This window comes from Pinus tabuliformis, chromosome 2_1, assembly GCF_031772625.1.
Source record: "Pinus tabuliformis cultivar Carrire ecotype Pingquan chromosome 2_1, CPIR1, whole genome shotgun sequence".
NCBI lineage: Eukaryota > Viridiplantae > Streptophyta > Pinopsida > Pinales > Pinaceae > Pinus > Pinus tabuliformis.
The window spans coordinates 797,409,264-797,419,215 of NC_142299.1; positions in this window are offsets into that span (position 1 = coordinate 797,409,264).

Consider the following 9,952-nt stretch of genomic DNA (forward strand, 5'->3'; position numbering starts at 1 on the left):
CAACCCTTGTATACATATCAACAGGGTCAAGTCTTGCAGTAGCATGCCCAAAATCCTAATGTCTAAGGGCAACAGGTTCAGATTCCTTTTGTCCAAGGGAAGTGGTGGGCTCTAGTATTGCAGCAATGATACTGCAACTCCTGGGACTCCATTCTTTACTTTTATCAACCCAGTAGTTCGTAAAAAACTTGGAAGCGATGGTGCTAAATGCACAAGTACTAGCTCTTGCTGCAGGCTATCACTTGATCAGTTGTCACAAGTCTGCTAGGAGCTTAAGCCAACTTCTATGAGCTCTTAGAAGAATCCTTTAACTGTGATGGATGAAAGCTAACTCAAATAGGCTAGTCTACTTGCAAAAAGGAGATGAAAGCTTAAAGGAAATGCAAACCCTAGTTTTACCGACTAACCCTACTGGTGCAAGAAAAGAGATGAAAGTTGCTGAAATGGATGCCATTAATTCTTTGAAAGGGAAAATGCATGTGACTAAGCTACTTCTGAAGTAAAATCTGGAAAAAACATCTTTTTGTATTTTTGAGTAATCTTTCAGAATTATTATGCATGTGCTTTAACTGTTTGTTTTACTATGCAGAGGTTGACTGGTGAAAGGAAATGGAATGGTCACTTGGAGGAGGTTGGGAAGGTGAGCAGAGGGCCTAAGGGGTCCCTAGCACCCTTCCAAAGAGTTTCACAGTGATCAAATCTCAAAAAACTACTCACACGAACTTTTACAGGAAGTCTGCAGGGGTTCTACAGGAAGAGTCGAAAGAGGATTCTACAGGGTTGATGGAGGAAAAGCGGTAGGAAAGTGGGAATGGAGGATGGATGAGGATGTGAAGGGGTCTAGGATCTGGTAAATGAAGCTAAGGAGTGATGAAGGTGGTTGGATTTGTTCAAGGATGGAGGGAGAAATGTTGCACAAAAATGTAGAAATTAGGTCAAATTGGAAAAGTATGGCGAATGAAGGGAAGGAATCTGGAATTAGGGGTTGGAGTAGGTTGTATGATGAAGGAAATATGGGCAGGGATGTATTAGAGGTTTTTTGCACACTATTTTCTGAAACTGATCACACAAAGATGAGAAAGACCAGAGATCTATCTATTTTGACCTAATCTGACCTAAAAACCAGAAACATGATGAGCAGAAGGTTATAGATAGGAAATCATGCAAAGTAACTATGGAAACTAAGTAAGAATAGATCTAAGCATGCAAGTACAACTGGTACCAACTTTTCCAACTAGAACTCTAACACTAGCAATTGCATGGAAAGGTAAAAATAGTGTTTTTGTGGCAGCAAATATCCCTTGGTCTCAGCTCATGGTCCCAGGGAGGGAGAGGTGAGATCAAGGATTGCTTGATGGCCTTTTTATAGATCTTTTCTATTACCAAACTGTCAAATCAACCTGAAGCATGAAAATCTATTTTAATCATCAAAAGTAACCTAAGTAACAGAGCAATATCTTAACCTAAATAACAGAAATTATTCTATGAATGCAGCAAAGACACATAAAAGTACACAAAGGAGGTACTGGCACTTGCGTTGGGCCCAACCCCAAGAGCTATAGCCTCCTAAGAAATATCAGAGCTGGTGCAAATCTGGATTCATCTTTATTGATCAAGAAATAATAGTTACATCCCAAAAATTGTCTACAAGAAAAAGCTTGAAAATGTGCTGATACAGGGTTGCACTAAAGTGCGAAAATAGACTAACAAAATGACTAACCTACTGAATAAAATCTAACCAACATTTGAATAACTGAACTGAGGCCCTAAGACTTCTTATTTATACAAATTGAGGACCCCAATAGTCCTCATAAACTTTAGGAACTCGGCTACCAAAACTTGCAGTTAACAACATCTTTACTAGCCCTGCTTGGCTGCCCTTGTGATCATCGATGTGGTGGCCCTTGAGCTCTGAGCTATTGGTGGAGAATTCGAGGTAAGGGCTCATAAATGAAGGGGACACCTTCCTACAAATCCTCTCCCTTGTTCTCCCATGAATTTGGCTGCCAAGTGCTCATTAAACCTTTGATTTTGTCTCAAAATTGACCAAAAATATGCATAAAGCACACATTAGACTTTTTGGCATAATGACTAACCCAATTCACTCTATTAGCATAAATATAATAAAAAACATGCAATAAACTAATGAGAATGGTGGATTAAGTTGAATTAGGAGGCTAAATGAGCCCATATAATTACCCATTTCTGGGGCTCATCATCACCCCCCTACTGAAGGTGTTGCTCATCCTTTGAGCAATTAATCGATCTCCTCATCCTTGACGGCCCTGGTGGCCTCCCTATCCTCCCAATATTCTGAAGTGGTCTACTCATGTGTGCCATAAAATTCTGCCTTCTTGTCCATGTCCTTGCACTGCTCCTCCTATTCTGCTTGTTTGAATTCTTGTGCTTTTCCTGGCCTTAAAATACATGGAGGCCTACCTTTTTCTCTTTCTTTTGGCTTAATTGGTGTGATCAGGGCAGCGAGACCAGCTACTACCTCCCTTGCAAACATTTCAGGGGATTTCTCTTCCTGCTGTTCTTTTTCTTCACTTCCTGTAGAAATATCTGTGTCCATTGTTTCTGTCTATATGACTGATATCTCAGGGCGTGTCTATCCCTTTTCTTTCTGTGTTCCTGCTTTGGTTGTGGCAGCCTTCATTTGGGCTTTTTAAGCCTTTTCCTTTCTACTCTGTATCCTATTTTCCCTTGGTGTTTTTGCTGTTGTTTCTTCCTCTATTTTAGGCCCAACAGTCTTACCAAATTCTTCTTTTCCTTTTTGTTTTTCCCGTGCTTCCTCTTTTTTTCCCTTTGCTTGAATGTCCAGGGTTCCCTCATCATTGTTCCTCTCAATTTCTTCAGTGTGCTCCCCCTCCTCACTGTTGGATGGGGTGATATTTTCGGCTAAAGTTCTAATGTTATCATCCCTGGACATGTTTCTGAAGATTTCCCAAGATATGGGGATAGTGTAGGTATGTAAAGCATCTTCCACCAATAGTTTGATGAGCCCATGATGGGCCAACTAATTTGGGATCCCTTCATTTAACTTTGTACCACATTCAATTAGGAACTAAAGAAGGAAATATGGGATGCTCAGCTTCTTCGCTGGAGGCAAGTCAATCCCATGCCTTAATTCACACAGAAACCTGAAATGATATCTATAGATGATGCTAAACCTCCCTTAACATGTGATATACTTCATAATTTGAAAACTAACTTCTCTCCAGAGAGGAGGCAAGCTGGTTCTTCTAACCTCGTTTTGATCTTCTACAGGATGCTCCGTGGGAAAAAAAAATGACTTCTTAGCAATTTGGCCCAATGATCTCTCTTCTTTGCTCTAAGGGAGCCCCAATGGTAGACCAGTAACTCCACTGATGAGCTCAAGGGTGAGTTCTAGGGTCAAAAGCCTAAAACTAACTATGGCATGTGTCTTTGAATGTGGTCTCAGAGACATTAAAAAATCTTCAGTCACCTCTTCATCATAACTCTAAATTGTGTCAAAGAAGGATATGCAATTTGCCCTGGTGAAAAGGTCCACCACCTCAGGGTTCTCATACAGTTTGCTAGAGTTTAAGGGGTCTTTCCTCATGAATCCTCCTGGCATGGTGTTGAGTTTGGTCTTTAACCAAAAAAGAAAATGCTCAGGTGGAAAGAAAAAACACAGTCAATTAGTGAGACAGAGGGTAGCTAAATTCGATTTTTTTCTTGGACCAAAGGAGGAATTTCTCATGTTCTCCTTACAATATCAAATGGCAATAACTCCCCTGCTTGAAAACTGCTGTTACCTTGAATTGGGTCTATCTATTTATGAAAGAAATTTTTTTCAGCACATAGCATAAGGACACAGGGTTTTTCTTAGCACATTGATAGATATGTAAATTTGGGTTTTTCACACACATAGGTTGGCCTCTACTGCTGCATCTCTTCCTTACAGGAGATTTTTTTTTTTTTTTTTTTTTTTTTTTTAATCTGATGAGGAGATTTCGGATTCAGAAGAAAAAAAACTTGTAAACTCAGTGAATTATGCAGGCAGACTTCCACTTTTCCTCAATGCACAGGCAGACTTTTTACTCTCATTTTTCAATCTAATGCCATGTTCAATTCACCATTTTGCACCAACAAATCATGCACAGAGAAGTTTTCTCGAGCCTACCTCATTTGGAGCTTGAAATTCAACGAAAATTCCAGGTTTTCCCTCCGCAGAGCTATTCTCTGCTTTTCCTATAGAAGGATCCTGGTTCTTGTAGAATGAAACTGTGCTTCCTGTAGAGCTCGATAGGTAGGAGATTTTCAAAAAATAGGGAGAAATATAGCGGAGGACGACTGGTTAGCTGCTCTGGAAGTGGTAGATGCGTACTCCAGCCGAGAACGTCATGAAGGCACAGTGAACAAAGAGTGGTGAATGTCTTAACTGAGTTGTCTTTTAACTGTGGGCATGATTCGTGATGAGAAGATGAGGTGGAAAAAATGTGCGTTGTCATTATTCAGACCGTTGGTCCCTACTGCAGTGTCATCATGGGACTGGACGTTTTCTGCCTGTAATCCCTTGCCATGAGTTGCGTTGGAGTTCAAACCATCTGCCACTACCTGCTTTTTCAATATCCCGTGAGTTGACTATATACGTGTGTTGGGTGATCTCCGGATGAGTGCAATCGAACTAGCTGAGGGTGTCGAGTTAACTGGCCAGCTTTCCGGCTTAATCCAACCATTTCATTCATTCATGCACTTTCGAATCATACAGATGCAAATAGAGGAACTGGTTTAGACACTTACCTATAAGTCGACATCCTGATTGGTTCTTTTGCTGTTGCATGCCTGGATCCCTTCTGCTATATGATTTTTGCTATTTGACGTGTGGCTATTTTTCTTGTGCATGTATCCTTTGGCTGGATCTAAGCTGCAAAAGTTTGTTTCATATTTTAGATTTGCACCCTCATGCTGCTGATGCTAGATTTTTGCAGGACAACGACTTGTTTTGCCCATAGCTCCCAAACGATAGCCCGGATTGACTTGAAACTTTATGAGCATGTTTCTATCATCATTATACACCTCCCATAACAAAATTGTGGTCAATGGATGCACGGATTTCGAGAAAAATTGAAAATGGCTAAAGGTGACAGAGGTCAATTTCTCAGAAACTGTGCACTGAAATTGGCTAAAATTGCTTGGGTAGGTTACTATCACCTATATGCATCTCCCCATGAAATAGGTTTTTAAATGGATGGACGGATATGGAGAAAATGCAAAAATGGCTGAAGGTGATGGAGGTTAATTTCTTGGAAACCGTGCACTGGAATTAGCTGAAATTTCTTGGGCATGTTGCTATCATCCCTATACAACTCCCCATGTAACAGTTTTTTAAATGGATGCATGGTTTTCAAGTTAGAGAAAAAACAAATTTTTGCTCTATGTATTTTTGTATCAGAGCATTCTGCAGTTTTTGAAAAAATGATCTTGGGCTGTAATGCAAAATTGGAATCGATGGAAGAGGGGTTTGAAGACTGTAAGAAGATTTATAAACCCTTTATGAAGCTTCCATATTCCTCAAATTGCTTTTGAAGTCCATTTCTAGCTTTCTGTAATTTCTACAGGATCTTCCTGTAGAAAACAAAGTTTTCAGAACAAAAGCACAATGAGGTGGAAAGAATGTCAAGATTGATGAGAAGGGTGAGGGAAGGTAGGATAGGTGCTGTTATTGATTTCAGAGATTTCTTGGTGCCTGCTGCTACTTCCTTAAGTTCTCTTGCACACCTGCAATACAATTGGAAATTCATTTTTCATTTTTCTTTTTCTCTTTTTTTTTTGAAACCAACTAGGGTGCCTCAAGGAGATTTTCACCCTAATTGCCTGCCTTGGGCGCCTCCAAGGGAGGTTTTCACCCAGGGATCTTATTCTCTTTTATTTTCTCTTCTTTCCAACCCATCGACCACCTCATGGAGGTTTTCAATCAATGAGCCAATCTGAGGTGCCTCCGAGGAGGTTTTCACCTTAGATTTTTATTTTCCTCTTATTTTCATTTTTTTCTTTTTTCCTACCCTACCCTACTTGAAAAACAAAATCATTTTCAAGTATAAGAATACTTCCAATGGAGCCATGTGCACATCAAGATGATAGACGAAATAATGTGGAGGCTTGAAATGCATGCTTTGACAGGTATCCTGATTTTAGAGACCAAATGATTTGACTTTGAAGGGATCAAAAATAGTTGAGGAAGAGAGTACTGCTGCAACTTAGTGACCATCTGGAACCATATCTCAATATAGCTCTGATATCTTTGGTCCTTTTGCTGATTTGGATCATTTTTCATGTCACCTTCTACCATGACCTTCTCATATTCCTCTTTTTGCTGATTTTTCTCTTGAATACATGGAGGATTTGATGGTAACCATAAGGGAGCTCTCTCGATCTCTGATTTTGTTGTCTTCTCTTTATCAAGTGCGGCCCATGGTTCTTTGCTCTTCTCTTTTGCATCTTCTTCTGCTAGATGTGGTCCTTCAATGATATCAATATAATCTCTTCCTTACAATACTCTTCCTGAGCTATGGTGAATATCATTGAGCTCAAAAGGAGTTGTTTGGAAATGTTGTGCCTCAGCCTTGCAATTGGGTTGAGCTATTCTAATGTGCAAGTTTGGAAATGGTGGTTCGGGTAGTTGAGTGGGGGTGTATATTTGAGATGGAGTGGATGGGGTTGTGGTTTAGTAGGTGGTGGAGGAAAAGGAGCCAGAAGAGTGTTGTACTGGGGCCTCCACTCCTGATGAGGTGCATTCCACTGAGGCTATGGCTGAGCGTAGGGGTGAAATGGATGAATAGCTGGTTGAGCATGATATTGAGATGGATACGAACAAGGAGGGGGTGTGGACCAAGAAGGATGAGTAGGGGGACCCCAAGAAGGCATGGAACTGGCTTGATAGAGGTTCTAATAATTCTGGGATGTCCCTTGCATTCCCTGCTGGTAAGGTATGGGCCCATGTGGCTTCCTTCGGTTCATATAATAGAGTGGTTCAGTGGTTCCTTTGGCCCTCTGATATGCAACTTTAATTCCGAGCAAGGAAGGGCACTGATTGGTAGGATGGTCTCCTTCACAGACAAAACACACTTCTATGGAGTGTAATGGACATTCATTCCTAGGATGCTTTCTAGTGCACCTAGGACAAAAGAAGGCCAAAGCCCTCTCGGCTTCCTCTTTCTTCCTTTGGATCCGCAAGGTATCCATTTGCATGGAAAGAAATTGCCTCATCTCTCTCTTCAAATCTTCCCACATGTTTCCAATTTCACCTTCAATGGATGAGTTGGAAGAAAAGGTACTGCTCCCAACATTTCTGTTTTCAGCCATTTGCTCTAGAGGAATGTTTTCTTCCTCTTCTCCCCTAGAGGTTCTTCAAATATGTCTTGCTGTCCACCAAAGGGTTCTTCTTAATCATAGCCATTGAAGAAGAGATAAGGTTGGTTGTGTGAAGCAGTGGGGGTGTTGTGCAAACATTTCTGAATTATCTCTACTCCATAAGGCATGAAAGGAAATCTTTTTGGTTGATTTTTGTTTTTTTCTTTGCTTGTACCTGCAAAACTGAAATAGATTGAACTACAACTAATTAAAATCTATCTTGCTGAAATGAAAATGCAGAATTGAAATGAAAGCAAGAAAGGACTAATCTATTTTGCTGAAATGAAATTGTAGAATTGGAATGAAAGTAGGAAATGACTAATCTATTTTGCTGAAATGAAGTGAAAGTAGGAAAGGACTAATCTATTTTGCTGAAATGAAATTGCAGAATTGATATGAAAGCAGGAAATGTCTAATCTACGCTTACTGAAATGAAATTGCAGAATTGAAATGCTAATCTACGTTTGCAAAATTGGAATTACAGAATTGAAATGCTAATTTATGCTTGTAGAATTGAAATTGCAGAATTGAAATGCTAATTTACGCTTGCTGAAATGAAATGAAAGCAGGAAATGTCTAATCTACACTTGCTGAAATGAACTACTTAGCAGAAAGTTGTAGTAGAAGATAGAAGAAAAGCAACAATCACAAATACTCTTATGCTTCCTCGACAACAACGCCAAAAAGATGGTGGGCTCCAGTATTGCAGCAATGATGCTGCAACTCCTAGGACCCCCTTCTTTACTTTTATCAACCCGGTAGTTCGTAACAAACTTGGATGCGATGGTACTATATGCACAAGTACTAGCTCTTGTTGCAGGCTGTCACTTGATCAGCTGGCATAAGTCAGCTAGGAGCTTAAGCCAACTTCTATGAGCTCTTAGAAGAAGCTTTTAACTGTGATGGATGAAAGATAACTCAAAAGAGGCTAGTCTACTTGCAGAAAGGAGATGAAAGCTGAAAGGAAATGCAAACCCTAGCAAACCCTAGTTTTACCGACTAACCCTACTGGTGCAAGAAAAGAAATGAAATTTGTTGAAATGGATGCCATTAATTCTTTGAAAGGTAAAATGCATGTTACTAAGCTACTTCTGAAGTAAAATATGGAAAAAACATCTTTTTGTATTTTTGAGTAATCTTGCAGAATTATTATGCATGTGCTTTAACTGTTTGTTTTACTGTGCAGAGGTTGACTAGAAAAAGGAAATGGAATGGGTGCTTGCAGGAGGTTGGGAAGGTGAGAAAAGGGCCTAAGGGGTCCCTAGCACCCTTCCAGAGAGTGTCACAGTGATCAGATCTTAAAAAAATGCTCACGTGAACTTCTACAGGAAGTCTGTAGGGGTTCTACAGGAAGTTCTACTGGAAGAGCCGAAAGAGGATTCTAGAGGGTTGATGGCGGAAAAGCGGTAGGAAAGTGGGAATGGAGGATGGATGAGGATGTGAAGGGGTCTAGGATCTGGTAAATCAAGCTAAGGAGTGATGAAGGTGGTTGGATTTTTTCAAGGATGGAGGGAGCAATGTTGCACAAAAATGTAGAAATTAGGTCAAATTTGAAAAGTGTGGCGAATGAAGGGAAGGAATCTGGAATTAGGGGTTGGAGTAGGTTGTATGATGAAGGAAGGATGGGTAGGGATGCTTATAGGTGTTCTGCACACTATTTTCTGAAACTGATTGCACAAAGATGAGAAAGACCAGAGATCTATCTATTTTGATTGATTCTGACCTAAAAACCAGAAACATGATGAGCATAAGGTTATAGATAGGAAATCATGCAAAGTAACTATGAAAACTAAGCAAGAATAGATCTAAGCATGAAATTACAACTGGTACCAGCTTTTCCAACTAGAACTATAACACTAGCAATTGCATGGAAAGGTAAAAACGATGTTTTTGTGGCAGCAAGTATGCCTTGGTCTCAGCTCATGGTCCCAGGGAGGGAGAAGTGAGATCAAGGATTGCTTGATGGCCTTTTTGCAGATATTTTCTATTACCAAACTATAAAATCAACCTGAAGCATGAAAAGCTATTTTAATAATCAAAAGCAACCTAAGTAACAAAGCAAGATCTTAACCTAAATAACAGAAATTATTTTATGAAGGCAACAAAGACACATAAAAGTACACAAACGAGTTACTGGCACTTGGGTTGGGCCCAACCCCAAGAGCTACAGCCTCCTAAGAAAGATCAGAGCTGGTGTAAAGTTGGAGTCATCTTTATTGATCAAGAAATAATAGTTACATCTCAAAAACTGTCTACAAGAAAAAGCTTGAAAATGTGTTGATACAGGGCTGCACTAAAGTGCGAAAATAGACTAACAAAATGACTAACCTACTGAATAAAATCTAACCAACATCTAACTAACTGAACTGAGGCCCTAAGCCTTCTTATTTATACAAATTTAGGACCCCAACAGTCCTCCTAAACTTTAGGAACTCGGTTGCCAAAACTTGCAGTTAACAACAACTTTACTAGCCCTACTCGACTGCCCTTGTGATCATCGATGTGGTGGCCCTTGAACTCTGAGCTGCTAGTGAATAATTCAAGGTAAGGTCTCATAAATTAAGGGGACACC